The sequence below is a fragment of the Nipponia nippon genome, unplaced genomic scaffold (genome assembly GCF_047370975.1).
Source record: "Nipponia nippon isolate SJK-2023a ecotype South Korea unplaced genomic scaffold, ASM4737097v1 scaffold_13, whole genome shotgun sequence".
Taxonomy (NCBI): Eukaryota; Metazoa; Chordata; class Aves; order Pelecaniformes; family Threskiornithidae; genus Nipponia; species Nipponia nippon.
Genome location: NW_028262324.1, coordinates 13,852,197 through 13,870,997, shown reverse-complemented (window position 1 = coordinate 13,870,997; position 18,801 = coordinate 13,852,197). Strand labels below are relative to the sequence as shown.

Genomic DNA, 18,801 nt, shown 5'->3' with positions numbered 1-18,801 from the left:
AATTGATGGGGACCTTCCCAGGAATAAATTCAGCTTCAAATAGGCCAAATGAGCGTGGAGGACAGGGAGGGGACGGCACACGAGCAACTTCTGCTGGTCTTTGCAAAAATGGCACAATAGATTTTAGCGTGTGCGTCTTATTGTCTCAAAGACAAGGCTTTAGGACAAAGCTGGCTTAATTTAAAGAAAGCAAGGTGGTACAGCTCCCCATGCATCACAGCCCTGACACTGGTGAGGAGGGGAAGGGACAAAGCCCGGGTACAGATATATAAATATAAATAATGCTCGTGCATCCCGGTCCCCATCCCGCAGCAGACCCGCTCAGGGACAAGCTGCAGCATCACTCCCTGCTTGCTATCCCGAATCCCCACTGCACATATTTCAGGACATCCCCTCCGGGTATCGCCCGCACAGCCATATCCCCGGCTCGGCCAAACCATCCCTGTTCCCCGCTCCATCTTCTCCCTTCAAATACTCAAGGCTGAGCCTAATTCAAGCAAAACACAGTCCTTTTCCACTGCTGTTACAGGAGATGGATCAGGCTCCTGCAGCCTTTAACTACCCGTACCCCTCACATAAAGGGACCAGTTATATTGCATCCATGTGGGCATAAGCTACACGCACCGTCCACCTTCTGCAAGGTTAGGAGTGAAATCATTGCGTGAGATTCATTATTTTCTACTACCCTCAATCAAGCTGGTGCCTTAAATTATTAAGACTTGGGGTTTTTTTTGTTAATTTGTTTACCCAAAGTAAACACAAATATTAAATCAAAGCTTCCAATAATCTCACTGCCAGCAAATTAACCCATGGCATCCCAGAAGGGGACACCAGTCTCTTCATCTTAGCAACTCCTTGCAACACTTTGCTTCCCACATTGCCAGACGCCTTCCTTCTCTTGCACCAAACAGCTTCAGCAGCCCAAGGCCAAGTCCTGCCTCCGACATTGGGTCACTTCCCAGATTGGAAGTGCTACCCCAGCCATCGCGATGAACTTTATTCTTGATTGCTCTTAGGTCATTGGATTCCTGCTCCCATAGCTTTATCCAACTCCCCAAATGCCAGGGTTGACTTGCCTATGTAAGGGCTTTGCAGGGATGGCTCCCGTCCTTACAGCTGCTGGGTCACTTCTGCGGTCGGTGGTCACGAGTCCTGCGCCTCTTGGCTGCCCAGATGCCACCTAATCCGGTCCCACCAGAAGGGCAGCTGAGAATGAGCACTATTTATAGCAGCTGTTCCCCGGTCCCCTCGGGCTCATCAGTCTGCCCAGGGCATTTTTAGATAGCGGCACAGGTCCCAGCGCAGGCCATATCTGGGCATGGCAAGGCATTTACAGGCATGGCCCTGTGCTTCATGAAAAAAAAAAAAGAAGGAAAAAAAAAAAGGAAAACCCAGCATCTGTTTGAGATGTCAGTCGCTCTCCTTCCCCCAAGCCTCAGCGCGTAGCTTGCCTCCTGAGCACCACCACCAACGGCTCCAGCTGCTAAAACCTTTGGCTATTAAATTCTGCCTTTTTCAAGACATATCTGTGTCTGAAAGCCTTCCGCGTGTACAGACGGATATCCACAAGGATATCCATCACCTCCTCCATACAGACCACTTTGCAAAAACACAAACTGAACCCGGGATGCATGCTGATGCTGGTTAAACAGTGCAAGCAAAAATGCCTACAGGGCGCAGCAGTTGGTCAGGAGGAGGCAACCCACGGGGACGCTGCTCTGCCTGCACCTGCGGGTACCCACCAATGCACTCACGGCCGGGCAGGCCTGGGGGCTGTGCTGGCATTGCACAACCTCCCCGGCGCCAGCAGAGCCAGCCGGCAATGCGGCATTGTGCCGTATTGTGCCCAGACTGGCCACCAGCATCCGTGAGGCGGTGAGCAGCCCTGCAGTGCTGGAGCATCTCATAGGCCACACTGCCAGCTCCTCGGCGAGGCAACGGGGCCCCTTCTCACTCCCACTTGGAAAACCCCCAGGCAGTCACGGCCCCGCGGGGTCCCAGTTAAGGTCCAGCGATGGCACCTTGCATCCTGCAAGATGACGGGGGTCCGGACAGGTCTTTGCATTTGGGCGTGAGGGCAGAGGGGGCACAGTCCAGCCAGGCTGTGCTGTCTCTCCAAAACACGTGCTGGGCATCACTGTGCAAGCCAACACCAAAGCAGGGAAATCCTTACAAACCCACAACAAGCTCATCCTTGGGTAGATGCATCAACCTTCCTTGGCCTTCTCCAGCCTGAGCCCTGAGGTGCAAGCAATGGCTTCAACAACTCCATGGTGAGCACCTACTCTGTCTCTGGGGGAAACTGAGGCAAGGGAGCTACATGACTCATCTGCAAGCCCAATGAGCCGACAGTGGAGCCCATGCCCTTGGCTCCCATCCTTGGAGCGCTGGGCTGCTCTTGACATGACCCCCCGCATCCCAGCGGGAAAGCATCTCGCAGCATCGCTGCCTGCTTGGCTGAGGTCAAGAGCAACTTCAGAGTCAACTGTCAAACATTAAACCTAGCATCTTCTCTGCAAGGGAATTGCAAGTGCGGTACTTAAATCAGCTCTGGGCTTTCAGGGGAGGGATCTGAGCTGAGGAGCGAGGATATTTCTCTTGCAAGGAACACACCACCCCCTCGCCCACAGTCACTGCTAAGTGCAAGATGTGGTGAAAGTCTTTAAAAATAGATATATTCCCAAGCAATTCATGCCGCTTGCATCTGGCAGGGCAAACCTAGCGTGGAAGCTCTTGCTTACTGACTAAAAAGGATCGTTAGCAGCTTGAGGCTCGTGCAACCTTGACTCTCCTCCTCTCTTCAAGGCCTTCTCTTGTTCTTGGCCTAAACCAGTCCTGGGAAACACAAGGGAAGCCCTGCCCAGCTAGGCTGGTGTCAAAGGCAGGGAAAGATACTGCAGTGCAGTGCTGATCTCTTCTGCAATCGGACGTGCAGACTAGCCCGAATGCTGAGTCAGCACAATTTCTTTTTTGATTGGTTGATCTGAGTAACATACTTTCAATGTATGCTAAAGGGGCAGCAATTAATACATTTTCCCCCTTTCCGCACCTTTCCAAACCGCTTCGAATCGAATGCACGAATCTCACCCCCAAAGTCACTCTCTGGTCCTAAATATTCTGAGGCTCTTTCATTTTTAATTTAGGGCATTAAAAAAAAAAAATTTGCAATCTAAGCGATGCTCACTTTGATCGACTTGTGCTGCTGCAGCTAAAATATCTGTCCTGCAGGTCAATCTAATCATGCTTAATAGCAGTTTATTCTTCAACGCAACATTTTTCACGTTGGGTCGACAGTTTTAAATGAGATTGCTGATGCACCCCTTTACTAATGCTTTTACCAGGGCCAGCACATCCCTTGAAATACTTGTGCAATAAAATGCTTTATTGCTCTTGATGAATGCACTATTAAACTTGAATTGCAAACATGCCCCCCCCCCCTTTTTTTTTTTTCAAAAGAGGGTGCTGGAATTTATGGGACCACCTGTCTTCCAATATTAAGTAATAGTAACGACAGTAATAATAGATCATCAACATAACGAACACACAAAACTAAAAAAAAAAAACCCGCCGGGGAAACCCGCATGGCACAAATTTGTCCCTGTGCTCTCGTGTGCATGTGCAAAATATCCATCTTATACCTGCCGGTAGTTCCGCTTACATGCAGAGAATTCATCTCGAGAACGGCTGGATTTTGTGAGGCATAGAATAGAAAAATTTAACTAATTTGGTCCACTGGATTTATGGCTTTTACAATTCTCAAAGCTCCTGTTTCCGCGCCTGGCACTGCACAGTCCTCGGTTTGCAGGATGGATGGGCGCAACTGAGCATCCCGGCGCTGCGCACGCAGCAGGTCCAGCACCGAGGCTCCTCACAGCGCGCCCGCGACGGCGCTCAAGGCTGGGAGTTGCTCACCAGTTTATAAAGAGCGAAAAGGGAACTGGCTTAATTTTAGCTACCAAATAGAGTGGACTTAGTGCAACGTAACGGTCACCGTTTTAATCCAAATAGGTAGAAAAGGAAGAGGAGCTGCCATGAAGCGAAAGAACGGCGCAAACTGGTTGCTGAAGGCCTGCAGCCATCATCTGCTTCCATCGACGCCAACAGTAAGGGGCTGCCGCAGCTCTGCGGGGGCCACGCATAAACTCCCCATTTCATTTTTAACATCATCCAAGCCCAGGTGCCTGGGGACATGTGCCACGGCAAAGCCTCCCCTGCCACCTCCGCTCCCATGCTGCGAGACAGTGCTCAGAATTATAGCTTTGAAAATATTTACATAAAAAATAAATCTGAGCACTTAGTGACTTCCTAAAGTTAGCAATTCCATGTGATTAACAAGCGTATTAATTCAGAGATGGGGGGAAGGAGATAAAAATTGCATTAGGAATGCAGGTATCTACTGTAAATCAGACCACGAGCACCTTCGCGAGAGCAATGCACAGCGGCACAGGAGTTTCAGTAAAACCTGCGCTGAGGAAAGAAAGAAAGGGAAGAAGAGGAAAAAGGAAAGAGGAAAAAAGAAAAAAGAAAGAGGAAAAAGAAAATAAAAGAAAATTAAAAGCAAGCAAGCAAGAAAAAGACAAGGAAAGAAGGAAGGAGAAGGAAAGGGAGAAGAGGTGGGGCAAAGGGTCAGCAGGGAAAGGAGGGAATTTTGTGTTCTATCCGGAATGGCAAGAACCATCCTCATTTTTCATCCAGAGACTCAGGCTAACATCAGTGATTTACAAGGGAGCGAAACTGCAACCCCACTTAGGCACCAGAGCTTTCCTGCTTGGGCTCAGCTCATTTCCCAGCACCCAACAGCATTTTATTTAAATCTGCCCCCCAAATGGGGCTGGATTCCAGCAGCGGCCAGGGCCCATCTTCATGAGGACCTGGTGGTTGGGGACTGTCCCCACAGAGAGCGGCTGCTGGCGGGGCTGAGCCCAGGGAGTGCTGCATTCCTGCAGCAAGGCCCCAAGGGACCCCTCCATGGCCAGCCAGGAAAGCCCCAGCTTTCCAGGCCCCGGCATAACCAGAACGTCCTGAAATGCAAACAGGATGATGTGCAGATCAGCCATCCTCCCGCGCAAACCCAGCCTTCCCAAAGCCACCTGGTAAAGAAAAGGCTCCTCCTCTGCTAGGAAGGGGCTCAGCGCTTCCCACACCTCCATCAGCCATGGTATTTACTTTAAACAAAATAAAAAAGCTCTTAATAAACCCCACCAAACCCTATACGTAGGAAATCTCCCCAATAGCCCAGCCTGCCTTTTCTAACCCACTATTCACGAGCACCTGCTTACAGTTAAATCCGCTTCGGTGTATGTGTAACAAGTGCCGACGGCACTCACCATGCATAGAGATGGATAAAGATTCTGCAAAATCCAAACCCCGAGTCTCACCTGCTCCCCGTGCCCAGGAGAGGATGCTGCGAGGGGTGAGACTTGATTAACCGCGGTGCGGGATGCCGAGGCACCACACCTACCGAACGATGCTTGAGGAGCCCCTTAGCCAAGCGAAGAGGGGTGTTGAGATTGCAAGGAAATCACTCAAAAGCAAAATGTTGCCGGGTTTTCAGCTGCCCCGCGGAGATGGGAACGTAAGTTTGGGTAGCTGGGGAGCGGCTTTCCGAGGAATTTGGCTTTGCCCATCATTACAAGCATCACAGAAGGACATTTGGGGCTGAAAGCTTTACACCCTCCGACGCAACTCCCACCTAGGCAGAACGTTAAACTTGTATTTAAACCGCGTGTCTTTCATCTTCCCTTATTATTGTAGGATCCTGGAAAAATAGCCAACTATTTTACATTGGAAAAGGTTAAAAAGGAAAGGTGAAAGCCAGTGAAAGGTTCCAGAATTAAAGGACCTAATTTTCTTATTTTCCTTTGGGAAAATATTACTTTTTTTTTTCTTAATTTCCTTTGGGAAAATAAGACCCCTATATTCACAGCACTCTCTGGCTTTAGCTGTGATCTGCTGACTTGATGGCTCATCCCACCGACAAGGAAGATCTCCCCCTCTCCAGTTTTAAGCACAAAAAGTTTTAACGTGGGAAAGAGTCGAAAAGTGGAGTTTGCACATTAATATAAAGCTAAAACACTGCATGCCCGGGTCACAAGTGTTCTATCCTTTTTCTCTCTCTCCTTCTCCCCGCCTCCATCTCCTTTTGTTTTTCCTAGGTTTAAAGATCAGCCAGCTCTGGTTTATATCTAGCCTTATTTTCGGGAAAAAAGGGTTGATGGGGAAGCAGGGAAAAAGGAGCGCTTGGCCTGCATCCCTGTTAAAACCCAGGAGTGGACAGCCAGCTTTCCTCTGGCATCGCCTTTCAAAGCCCATGCCGCAGTCAGCATATTGAATATTTAATGTCCTGATGAGCATTTCCACCTGCTGACACAGGCAAAGTGACAGAACAATACACGCGCTGGAACAAGATCATCAATTGACTCCCCAGTCGGTCTGCCAGGTCGGGCAGTTAAAAAAAATAATAATATAAAATAATCTGTCTTTCTCCCCCGCTTTGCCCGGGGTCACACATTGCTCCTCTGAGAAGGGTTCCCACCTGAAATACATACTTCTTTACATTCCATAGCTTGCCAGGTTCATATGGGCATATAAAGAAGTATGTCTCTCAAGCAGGTAGTTTCAATATGCGCATTTATATGGTCACAGGAGGAAAAATAACGCTGATTTACAAATTACATCCTGAGAGTGAGTTACGGCTCAGTTTAAACCAGCAGACTTTCCTCCTGCCCAGCCCATGTGCAGAGATGCACACACACCCCCCAGCTCCCGCTCCCCGACGGTAATCCCGGGCATTGCCCTCGGCAGGTGATGGATTTTGGTCCCTGGGAAGAGGAACTGGATAATTCACCGGACACAAAGCGGCAGCGATCCGGTGGCTGCCCTGGCAGGGGCTCTTTGTCACGTAAACGGCACAGAGTAAAAGCCAACCTCCCACTCCACCTAAAAAGTAGGTGTTTCATTCGAAATCATAAACTTTCAGCAATTAAAAAGACCAAAATGTGGTTTAATGGAAGGGATTTGCTTTATATGCATATAGATATAATTTTAGACAAAGCCATGGGAGGGGGGAAGTTAAATATATATTATTTCCCGATTGCCTCCATCCTGCAATTTGGAAACAAAAAGCCAATTTGTTTTCAGAAAGCCAAAAATCAAATGGCCATCTACTGATTTACAAACTGACAGCGGGAAGAACTGCTCCATTTGCCAGAGTAAGAAAACTCATCAGCTCCAGACAAGCAATTGCTTTCATCAGTGAGTAGAGATTAAAGCATAGGAAGAAGAAAGCATCTTACCTAGTGAATCCAATGATTTTTCCTCTGCTGGTCACTGTGAGCGAGACACTACCTCGCAGATAAGCAAACCCCAAAAGACAGCACACACCTTTTGGGGAGTTCAGGGTATTTAAAAAAAAAAAATAATTAAAAATTGCTTCTAATAAGTCATCCAGTTGAGTTCCACGCCAGCTAAGGGTTTTTCGGGAGACACCTGCAGATATGCAACATAAAAGGCAGCCAAAGCCAGGTGCCAGGAGCTCGGGCCAAAGTCTTTTTGAGTTATTCCTGCAGCCCCCGTGGGATGCTCTCCCGTGCACGCCGCCGTGCTCCTGTGCACCCATGGGGCTCGGTCCCGCGTGCAGCTGCTGGCTCTCCCCCTCTCCCTCGCCTCCTCGCAGCCGCGCTGAGCTTTAAAGCTCCCCGAACAATGTGGGCCGAGTGGCAGGGCTGCAAATGCCGCCTGGGCTGAATAGGAGACTATTATAGGCAGGATTTAGGCAGGGAGCAACGGCGGAGGTCACGCCGGGCGCTGCCTGCTCGCTGCCTGCACGCTCAGCAGGGTGGGCAGGGCGCGCTCACCTGCGCCTGCCGCCCCTCGCCCCGCTGCTGCCGATCGATGCCAATTTACAGGCAAATGCAGAATGGCTGCCTTCATGTTAATGAATTTTACCGTTTCTCACAGCCTTCTAATGAACCCTTTAAACAGGGTTTAAGTAAACTTAGCAAGTGGCAAACTAAGCACTTTGGACTACCTAATTGCATCGATGCTTTTCCACTGCTTTTCAAAATATCACTGCCAGCTGGGGAGTAAATATTTCCCTGCTCCCTGTCGACTTCCAGCACCACCAAAAAGCAAAGGCCGCACGGAGCCGGGGTGTAAATCCGCTGTGCTCAGCCCCCAGCCCCCAAAATAGCTTTACACCCCTCGTGCAACACCAGCAAATGCCTTGGTCCTGGCCCTGTGCAGCTCCCCTCCTCGCTCCCCTAGGTTTGTTGGCCCTTTTAACCATCATTATTTGTCTCGTTTCAAGGCAAATTTCAACCTTTAGTTTGGATTAAGGGGAAGAGAGATGGAGCTGTGGCACCATTGTAATGCATGACTGCAGTGAAATTAAAGCAAAGGGAGAGCTGAGGAGTGTGAGGGAAAGTCTGAGTGCTTAAGATTCAAAAAAGAAAAAAACCCAGCAAAAATCAAAGTGCTGGTGGGGGGTTCTGCACAGCCAAGGCACTCCATGGTATTGAATTTCCTTCAGACCGACAACAGTAGGGCAGCTACTGGACTGCTTGGGCCATTAAACACCTGCAACTCATACCCAATTTGCTTTCTTCAAATGCATTTGACATAGGCTGTCCTGAACGGTCCCCAACTTCTGCAGATGAGCGGGACAGCAACTGCTGGCCACTAAAGAGAGCACTATGTCAGAGCTAAAATAATGACTCTTTAAATCTTTACTAAAACTGAAGACCATGGCACAACCACAGCAGCAAAGTTCATCCTGGAGACTGAAATTTGCTTTGAGGTTCTGTGTGGAAGCTCACGCTTTCCAGGGTTGTGCCTTTTGGTGGAGGAGCAGTTAAACGGCGTGACGGCGCTTTTAACGGTGACGCCAGAGGCACCCTGTGGTTCCCATCCTGCAGCTACCACCAAGAGTAAGTGGTGCTGGGTGAGCGTCATCCAACATCCTCGACCCACCTAGGCTCGCTGAGCTCCTGGGCTTGCTCTTAGCAGAAAAACGTGCAATAAAATCGTGGCTGTTCTGGGGAGAAAAATGGATGGAAAGCTGGATAGTGCAGAGGCCAAGGGGCAGATAAAAGGGAAGGGAAGAGCTTGAGATATTGCCTGGGGGCGGAGGGAGAAGGAGGATGGTGGGAGGGATGGAAAGCAAGGCGCTGTATATTATATCGCTGCTCTGCCCCAGGCTCAAGGTGCTGCTCAGGTCCAGGTGGCAAAGGCGAGCTGGAGCTGTGCAGCACAAAACTTTGGGGACTTTGGAGACAGCCTGTATTTAGGGCTGGGCGCCGGAGAAGGGAGAGGCAAGCGGGGCCGAGGCAGCGGCAAGCGCTCGCCCCAGCGCTGCCCACGGCGGGCTGGGCTGGGCGTGGGGCTCAGTCCCTGGCAGACACAGGCACAACCATCAGCTCGAGAGAAACCCAGCAATTAAACTGACAGCACAAATCACAGATTTCTGCCTATACCATTACACACGATTGCTGAGCGTACCCTCTCTCCGGCACCAACATATACATATATCCATACTCTAAACACAACCTGGAGATGCATTGTATTTGGATGATATGTTACACCTGCTTATACATAGCATTTATATACCTGTGTATAAAGATGTGTAAAATATACATATGCATGCTACAAAACATACATAAATTTGTGTGCGTGTGTGTATGTAGCACAGTATCCATCTCACAATACTGATGTCTATATATTTATGTGGCTAGGTATCACCACTATCATATAAGATATAACGACCACAGTCAACTCTGAGCTGCAGAAGCAATAACAGTCAATTCATGTATGAAGTGTAACCTGAATTCCAAACCCTTGCAGGGAAAACCTAACTTCTCCTCCTCCTATTTCCTTCCTGATCGTCCACAAACCATGCGCCCGCAATTAATGCTCATTTCTCGGCATTTTAACAGTTAATCACCGCAGCATTGAGATCACTGCAAGTTAGGCTAAGTTTAACCACATTTCACCCTTTTGCTCTGGCTGGTATCAGCTCATAGCACGAGTTTGTTGCAAATAACTAAATAAAGCCCCAATCCCCCCAGGTGTCATTAGCCAGCCTGTGTCTGAATTAGGCATTTAAAGGCCGGTTTAACCTTGCAGAATGGTTGCATGTCAAAGTTCTAACATTTCAGTTCAGATTATTCTAGTGCACTGCTTGCTCTGCAGTTTGTTAGGGTTTTTTTTTTTTTTTTTAAATGCGGAGTATGCCACAGCAGAACAAAAAAAAAAAAAAAAAGCTGGGGGGGGGGGGGAAGGTCTCCTAGCCCATCCACAGCTTAAACACACACCCAGCGCATCCCCGCACAGGCACACACACGCGGCACACACACACACATACATTTGCCAGATGCAAAAGCCCACATTTAAGTCCCCGGGTAAGTTGGATGGGCACTCAGTCCTGCATTGGCCAGAAAAAGTGTTTAAAAACAAGCTGAGCTGGTAGCAGTTAAAGGCAAGGCAGGGAGCAGAAGAGGGGAAGGGGAAAAAAAAAAAAAAAAAAAAAGACATACCAGTTAGGAGCTTCTGTTGCAGCAGAGGACTCACCAGAGCACTAGCTGAAAGCTGAATCAGCTTTCGAGAGTTAGGGATGCATAGAGGAGGGTCATGGAATCACAAGGTAATAATGCGCTTCATGCTGCAGCCGTCAGCCTTCTCCTTATAGCCAATCTCTAATGCAGGAAGGGAAAAAGAGAGCAGGCCCAGGAATGGTATTAGTCCTCACTTGGAGAAAAAAAAAAAAAAATTTAAAAAAAAAAATCATCAGGCAAACCCTCCCCTCCCCATCCACCCTTACCTCACCCCCTCCACCCAGCACCACTACAACTCCGTCCCCGCTGCTGCATCGCGGCGGGGTGGGTGGGGGGAGGCAGGCGGGAGGCAGCGCGGTACCGCGGGGGCCGAGCGGCGCCGGGCGGGGGCGCGGGGCGCGGGGCGCGGGGCTCCGGGCAGCGCTGCCGGCGGCCGGCGAGGCAGGAGTTAAGGAGAAGCAACCTTGCCCGCCCGGATTGCAGCACACCTTGATGCGAAAGGGCTGCGCCTGCAGAAGTGCCCGCGTCCCCCCCACCCCCCCCCCCACCCCCGGCTTCTCCTCCTCGCCCCCCCCCCCGGGGGTCAGCCCGGGCTGGGGGTCAGGCTGCCACAGGGATGCACACACGCACACCCCGGGGGGGGCTGGCGGAGGGGAGGGGGGGAACGCTGGTCAGAAAGCGAGTCCACCTTTCCAGTGCTTATATACCCAGCGAAGCATCCGAAACACGCACTCCCGGGCCAGTGGCCCCTTCTCCTGCTCTTCCCTCCCTGACCATATTTAGTCAACCACGGCAAAAAATAGCCTGTCAGCTGGAGGCTGCTGAGCAGTATTTGGAGTTCAATCGCTCCTCGCAGCCCATTGACTACTGGTCCTGCAGGGTCCTGACTCTGCCTTTTTTTTCCCCTCTGCTATTTTTAGCTAGGCCAAATAAAGAGGGAGCTCATCTTACTACTCTCCGCCGGCCCAAGGTTTCGCGGGGCCCTGGCTATGTTTGGTAAGCGCCGGCGGTGGGAGACACGGAGTAGAGACCTTGTCCGTGCCGGAAGACCTTTGGCTCCCTCCGGTATTTATTCTTTTCCTCTCCTTTTCTTTCTTTCATTTGTATTTCTTCCTCCATGGTAGAAAGGTATCCAGGCGAGAAGGTGGGGAAGAAGCTCAAGGGATCCTGATTTTCACCTTATGGATGGAAGAACCGAGATTCAAAGACCTCATGCTGGAGCCAAATCCCTCACCACAAGGTCCTGGGCACCTCGTTGTCCAGCCGCGTCTGTCCTCCTCTGTCTCCAAAGGCACTGAAGGCTGGGAAGGTATTGGACCTTCTGACCTCCATGGGGAGCACCGGGGAGCCCCACTGCCAGCCAGGGCACCCCTCCGCCATGGTGGGTTAATGTGAGTCACCAACACAGCGGTGTCTCCTGGGCCTTGAGGTCATGGGAGCTTTCCAGCCTCCAAAGCTTCACCCAGCGGTACACCGAGGAGGGGCGATTTTGGCAGCACAGGCACTGCCCTTGGCTTGCACCTGGAGAAGCAGGTGAACACCTCTAGAAACTCGAGTTAGACCCAGCTTCAAAGTAAAGATGTCCAGGACAGCAGAGCCCTGGGGAGGTCACCTTGGGAGAGCGGATAAATGATGACAGACGTGGCATTGGCTGCATTCAGCCAGCCTGTCCTGCTTCTTTGCAGCAGACCCCCATCCTGGAGCACCTCCTGAATCCAATGGCCCCCCCTACCCTGCCCACATCAGGTCTCTACACCGTGCAGCCTCATCAAGGCTCATCCAGAAGGACCACAACATCTCCTCACACCCCAAGGGCACCTCATGCTGCTGACGGACCACCGCCGTGGGCAGGCTTTGGGGGATTGGGGCTGGAGGGACTGGTATCTGCCAACACATGCTTGAGTGGTGGTGGCTGGATGTGGAGCTGGGGTTGGAAGTTTGCATAAACCCCAGTGAGGTGCCCAACACCCTCTGCTCCCATCAGTGATCAATGAACGTGGAGTCACGGAGACGCCCACCCACGGGGTCTATGCACTTCTGCGCAGAGACCCGGCAGTGCCGATCCCAACGGATACCTCCACTTAGGACACCCCTGTGAGACTGTCAGGCAACACTCATCTGAGGTTGTTGTACTTGTTGGGAGCTGATAGCAAGTCATCTAAGGATGGGAAATGCCTGCCGGAACCACCCCATAGTGCCACGAGGTGGGAAGGGCTCCCAGGAGGTCCCAGCGGTGCTTCCCCGTGCCCTGATGTCTGAGCTCCCCAGCTCGGAGGACGATACCAGAAATAGCTGCTACGGCTGACGCATCTGCTCTCTGTCCTGGTCTGCTTTGACTCTTTTTCTGTCTCAGCCAAGGGCTCTCCTGAGCCCACGCTGGGAACTTGGATTTCCCTCTGCCCCCTGGTCCCAAGGACAGGCTGTTCCACACTGTCACTGTTCGGATAGCACAGGACGGGGTGTGTGGCAGCAAAACCATGAAGTCTAGTGTCCCTGAGGTGTCAGAGCCATCTCTGCGGTGGACACAACACAGAGCAGCCCTCAGGCAGCTCTATCTGACCCCAGGGACCAAACCTGCCACCCGCCATGGGACTGGCAGTGGGGAGAGAGCCTGTAGGAGTGCTTCTCCTCCCTCCCCACTCCTCTGCCCCAACGTGGTCCTGGTGACCACCAATGTCCCCTTCGCACCTTCGGCTCATTTCCCTGCAGAACAGCTGGGAATTTCCTGCAGTGGCGTAAGCCGCATCCATTGGTTTTTTCTCCTTCTCTTTTCCATCGTTGCAGGGGTGTCCAAGCTGCTCCCCCTCAGGCATCAGCCAGGACTTTCAATGCTTTCCCAGCTTGTGCCCTTTCAATAACTGAAGCTGTGGAAACCCTTCTCCTCCCTGGTTCACCCCAGGGCCACCCCAAATTCATCCTGGAAGGCCTTTACCCAAAATACTGGCCCAGCCAGCACATGGGGAATTCATTGCCTGTTACCCTCTTGGGAGTATCTTGGGGTTTTTGAGAAGCCGAGTGCCAAAAGCGACAGGTTCTCATGCTATTTTCAGCCCCATCCGAAATCACAAAGTCCCTGGGAGGAGCAGCTCCCTGTGCCCCGGCGGGACCCTGCACCGGCGGCAGGGGAGCTGTTAAGAGCCGCTCGCTATCGCAGGCGCAATCGTGCCCTTCTTTGGATTGAGTGAGTTGTTATCACATCCCTGACAGGTTCCCCGGGGTTGAGAATCCATCCCGACACCAAGATATGTTGGGAACAGGAGCAAACTATAAACGGAGATGAACCAAAAGCAAATCTCTGAGATGTGAATTAAGAGATTGTTTAAAACCCAAACCTGCTTTTTGCACACAGATTTCTTTCCTTCACTAATTGATTTACACCACACTCACCCTTGAGCTCGCAGGGACTAAAATATCTGCGTTCCTCTCCAAAATGCATGGCATCTTTTTATCAGGACTTGGTCTGGAGCTTGCTCTGTGCGCCGATAACGCTGGGAGTTTGGCATGCAGAGAGTGCCAGGAGAGACAGGTCCTGAATGTGCAACCACCACAGCCTGCTAGACTTTATATATATATATATATACATTTGCATACAGCCATAAATATATACATATATGTGTATGTAATAATAATGTATGTATGTGTGCATGTAATAATTCTGCATTAAAGCTCCTTTAACCAAAGAAACCTGAGGAAGATGCACGGCAGACTGTAAAACTGAACCAGTTCAAAATGTTATGTGAGAGATTGCAACACTCCAAACAAAATGCAAGATGTTACTTTAAAAGAAGCAGGCCTGGGCTTTTGAATTTATGTAACCTAAACTGATTTTGTCTGTTTGAAATTGTTGTTGCGTGTTGGGAATCTCAAAGAGGCGAGGAGCAAAGCTGCAGACGTTTCCTTTGGAGTCCAAGATTACAAGCCCCTTTACTTCTCCTCGCAGCTCCAAAGCTGTTAATGGTTTGCTTCATTTTATTAACAACAGACAAGGAAAAAAAATTCCTCCTTGGAGCATGTGTGAGGTGACAAGTTGGATAATAACAGCTCCTTTGGAAGCTTTTATAGTACATTAGGCAAACATAGTGGATGTTTATAGACTTTTAAAAATGCTGATTATATAAAAATGCATTTATAGCCTTCTAAAATACCAAGCTACTGTAATATGAATATTTCTAATAATAAAAAACTAAAAATGCAGATTATTGACCCAATTGGAGCATTTTTTGTATTGATTTCTGGTTTTCTACAGGCCAAAATTTGGCTCAAACCAAAAGACTGGACAGCGCGCTGTGATAAGAGTCAGGTCACTCAGGTTTTCACATCCCACAGAAGATGCTGCACTTTCCTGGGATGAAGCCACACTGCCCGAACCATCCACCCTGTCCCCTCTCCCAGCACCCCCAACACCTCCAGTTCAAGGGAGCTCCTGGAAAAGCTGGGCATCTCCCAGCAACCTGCTGGCCCAGCCACCTTCCCACCTCGCCGGTGGCGAGGAGGCTCTTGGTCACCCAGTGGTTGGTCTTCCTCTGTTCTCCGTAAGAACTTGTATGAATAATTTTTTATTGGCACAGAAGCTTGAATGTGGCTCTGTTCTGTTCCTAGCTGATAAGGTTGCCGGGGATGTGTCTTCTCTCTTTTTTGTCTCTTTTTCTTACTTTGACCCAAAATTCCATCAGTAGGTGGAATTAGCTTTTGCCAATGGCAGTTGTCTCAACACAGATAAGTTCTTTCCAAAAATTAAGGTCTTGACAAATTGGTGCATCCCTACCAAAACCAAAATACTCCAAACACCTAGTGAAAAGACGAGTTATTCTTTACTTTATAAAAGCAAATCTTTTCTTGGCTTTGTCTTTTATTGAAGACTGGGGAAGACCAACTCTGGGCTTTGGAGCTGCCTGCAAAGTCCCCTAAGTCAGCATGAGATCTGGCTCTCACACCACACGACTATAACACCTGATATATAGTTTGACCCAAAAGAAGAGTGTTTATTTCCATTCCATCTTCCTGAAGCCAATTTTCTTCCTTTTGCTAATTTAAGTTCATTATTTTAATAAAAAGCACCTTTTTTTTTGCGCAGGGTCCCACCTCTCCATTTACTGAACCCCTTGCAAAATTTCACATCACTTGAGAAAATTTCAGCCCCGCCAGCGAAGACAGACCGAGGGAAGCTGCTGCCTGCGACTCTCCCACCAGATGAAAGCAGCAATTGCATCACCATTCTGCAACGTAATGGTGCTTAAAAACACATGTCTACTAACTTCTCCCAGAGGCCAGCTCCAGCCTTTTCCAATGTACATGGATAGAACATGTCTGTGCGACATACAATTCATGTGGATATGATGCAAAAGGTACTTCTTCCCCCTCCGCCCCCCCAGGCTTTTTCCTTTCATTTGGTGTTTCTGGCCAGACAAAGGAAATAAAATTGTTTTCAAAACTAATGACAAACAGAAGCGGTGTTCATTGATAGCACACTACTAACGCCCTTCCCTCTCAAAATCCTAATGTGGGAGACAGCAGTGTGATGCTCTCCTTTTTTTAATTGGGAAACTGAGGCAGGAGAAGGGGTTGCTTTGCCTGGGGAGCGAGGGCATGGCTGGGGGTGCCGAGGCAGCCCAGGCTGCTTCCCCGCGTCCTCCTGGTGAGCTCAGCCACCTCCGGGGCTTATCAGCGTCTCGCTGTTGGTGGATGAAACCATGACATTCGAGATAACTTTGCCAATTACCCACCAGCTGACTTGAGTTCATTCACATGTTGAGGGCTTTTTTGTTCAGCAAGATGTAAGGGTTGGGTTTTTCTCTGACTTTTCAGAAGTTGTGAAATACAGCCGTCGGATGCTATCGTAATGATGAAATACGGCTGTTTCACTGGCTGGCTGGGAGATTTTCGGTATCTCTGTATGCACATATATGCAAAACCAGCACGTTGCTTCTGCAGTTTGTGTGTGTAATGTAATGCTCTTTGTTTTGGCAGATATTTCTCTGAAGACACTAACCATCTCACCTCCAAACACAAATGTTTTTCGGTTATTAGAGGGGTTTTTTTCCTGCATTGTTGGAGCAATATTAACAATGGGCAAAAATGCAGCAGAACAAAAGATTTTCATAGCGGTCTATCTGTTTAAGTATTTATAAAGCACCAATCTCTCAGGTACCTGGCTCTTACTGTGGTTTTAAAAAATTATTATGCTATCATACTATAAAGGAAAGAACAAAGGACCACTCATAAATTTAACCAGAAAAACTGTTTTTTCCAATCTGTGTGATCTCTTTGAAACCTGGGATCTTCTTTTGTGTCAGGGACATTTATGTCTTCTCCGATGTCCTTCCAACAGTAAGCATTCCAGCAACAGAGATCACATTATATACTGTGGTTTTGTTTGTGGCAGAACAAAATTAAATGAGTACATAAATTACTCTGCTCCTGGAATAAAGAAACAAGCAAGATAGCATTTTTTAAAGTGGCTTTTTTTTTCTGATAGGATGAGTTAGATTTCCTGAAACCATGTGCAAATTAAAAAGTTCACAGTTCAGGCTTATTGTGAAAGCTAAATCTCAGCCTCATTTTGAGAGGCGGCGTATTTAGGAAGAGACATTTGGATTTCTATAAGAACTTGTAATTGGTTTCCCACATCTTCCTTGAGCGAGCACGCCTCCCGCTCCCTCCCAGATTAACATTGGTGGTGCTTAACAGCAAAAAGGACACTCGTGGCTTGGTGCACGCTACAGAAATATCTCCTGACGTTAATGCATTCCTCTGCAAAGACCCGCTACCTCGAATAACTCACGCCCAAAACGCAGCCGTGCCCTTTGCACCCCCAAATGCAGCCGGCTGCGGGGTACCATCCTCAGCGAGGTTTTGAGGTGCAAGAAGAGCGTCCTTGGAGGGATGAGGGCTGGGGCAGGGGCACCAGTGGAGATGGTCCAAGTCCCCTTGAGCACCTCCACATCACCCCACTGAGCATGAACCTGCTCTCAGGTTTCTTATCAGGCTCCTCCACGGCAAATCTCGGGACAGGAGTGCCTGGGGTCACTGCTGATGGCTGGCCAGAGCCAGAGTTGGATCAGACTGGTTTGGGAGCAGAGAAACTGGGGGAGGATGGGAGAGAAATGATATCAGGAACTGACACGAGAGGCGCAGGCTGGTGGGAAAAACAAAGTGCTGGAAGGGCCCTGCTCTTTTTTGCTCAAACACATCTTTTCCATGCATACAGGATAAGGTAACAAGATGCATGATTTATTTAGCACAGAGAAAGCAGCTGTTCGGAGGAAGTGTGGGAGTTTTTAGGCAATCATGTTCAATTCCTGAGGAGTCCCATTTACAAATGCTCACCGCTTCATTTTACCCCCCTCCCTGCCTCTCATTTCCCTACAGTTATCTCCCCATCAGGCTGTGCTGTGCAGATGCTTTAGGCTCTCACTCAGACTTTACTTCTGGCTTCACTTCAATTCCCTGAAGTCATCGGGACTGCCTGGCTTTGAGGGTCATCCCACCACCTTTATCTCATCTGTGAGACTGTTTCTGAGTTTCTGACAACGTCTGAGCCAAGGAAATCCTGCAGCACTGTGCCGAGGGTGTTAAAGACGAGCAACCCACTGCAGCCAGGGGCATCGGTGAGGTTCTGCTGCCTGCCCAGGAGAAGGCAAGACATCCTCTGAGGGACCTGTGTCGGTGGCTTTGTGCCTGATGCTCTGCTGAGCCAAGCCCTTGCTCAGGTCAACCACTCTCTACAAGTTCAGCTTTCCTATGGGGGTCTGTGTTTCCCCCCCAAAATGCATTAGACAGGACTTGTGCTACTGGCTGGGGTCAACCTCATCCATAAGATTAATTTCTCCTCTTTTGTCCAAGGCTGGGAATGAAACCGCATCACTTCTAGATTCAGTCTCGGTGGTGCAGAGTTCACCAGCTCACCAGGGCTCAAGGCTTGGGAGTCGCCCTGGGAAGCATGGCACGTACCCACAGCCCGTCTGCAGAATTTCTAAGCGGTCTGGAATTAACTGTTCTCCTGCAAGTAACTCACTAATAGATGTGATTAGCAATTAAGAAAAACATTATTATCTGTCACATGGGATTGAGGAAATATTTATTGCAAGCCTGTGCATGACAGCAGTAGGGAAAGGGTCCAGGAAGGCTAAGAAAATATCGGTAAGACAATGTCAAAGAGGTTATCATAGGCAAAGACATAATGATGGGAGAGGAAGCCAACAAGATGACCCACGAAAGATGGTAATGAACAGCAATGCCAGCCAGCAGAATA

The 18,801-nt window shown here is 49.5% G+C and overlaps 1 long non-coding RNA gene across 5 annotated transcripts in view; it reads right to left on the bottom strand.

Annotated features, from left to right (window-relative positions):
• The window catches only part of LOC148056553 (uncharacterized), a 68,198-nt gene extending 57,130 nt beyond the window's left edge, over positions 1 to 11,068 (bottom strand). For 4 of the 5 annotated variants that reach the window (XR_015703080.1, XR_015703083.1, XR_015703081.1 and 1 more), the window contains exons 1-2: positions 10,817 to 11,068; positions 10,533 to 10,691 (exon numbers count right to left, since the gene is read on the bottom strand). This is a non-coding gene — a long non-coding RNA (uncharacterized LOC148056553). The remainder of the gene's footprint in view (positions 1 to 10,532; positions 10,692 to 10,816) is intronic. The other variant, XR_015703082.1, reaches the window with a different exon arrangement.
• Between the last annotated feature and the right edge of the window lie 7,733 nt (positions 11,069 to 18,801).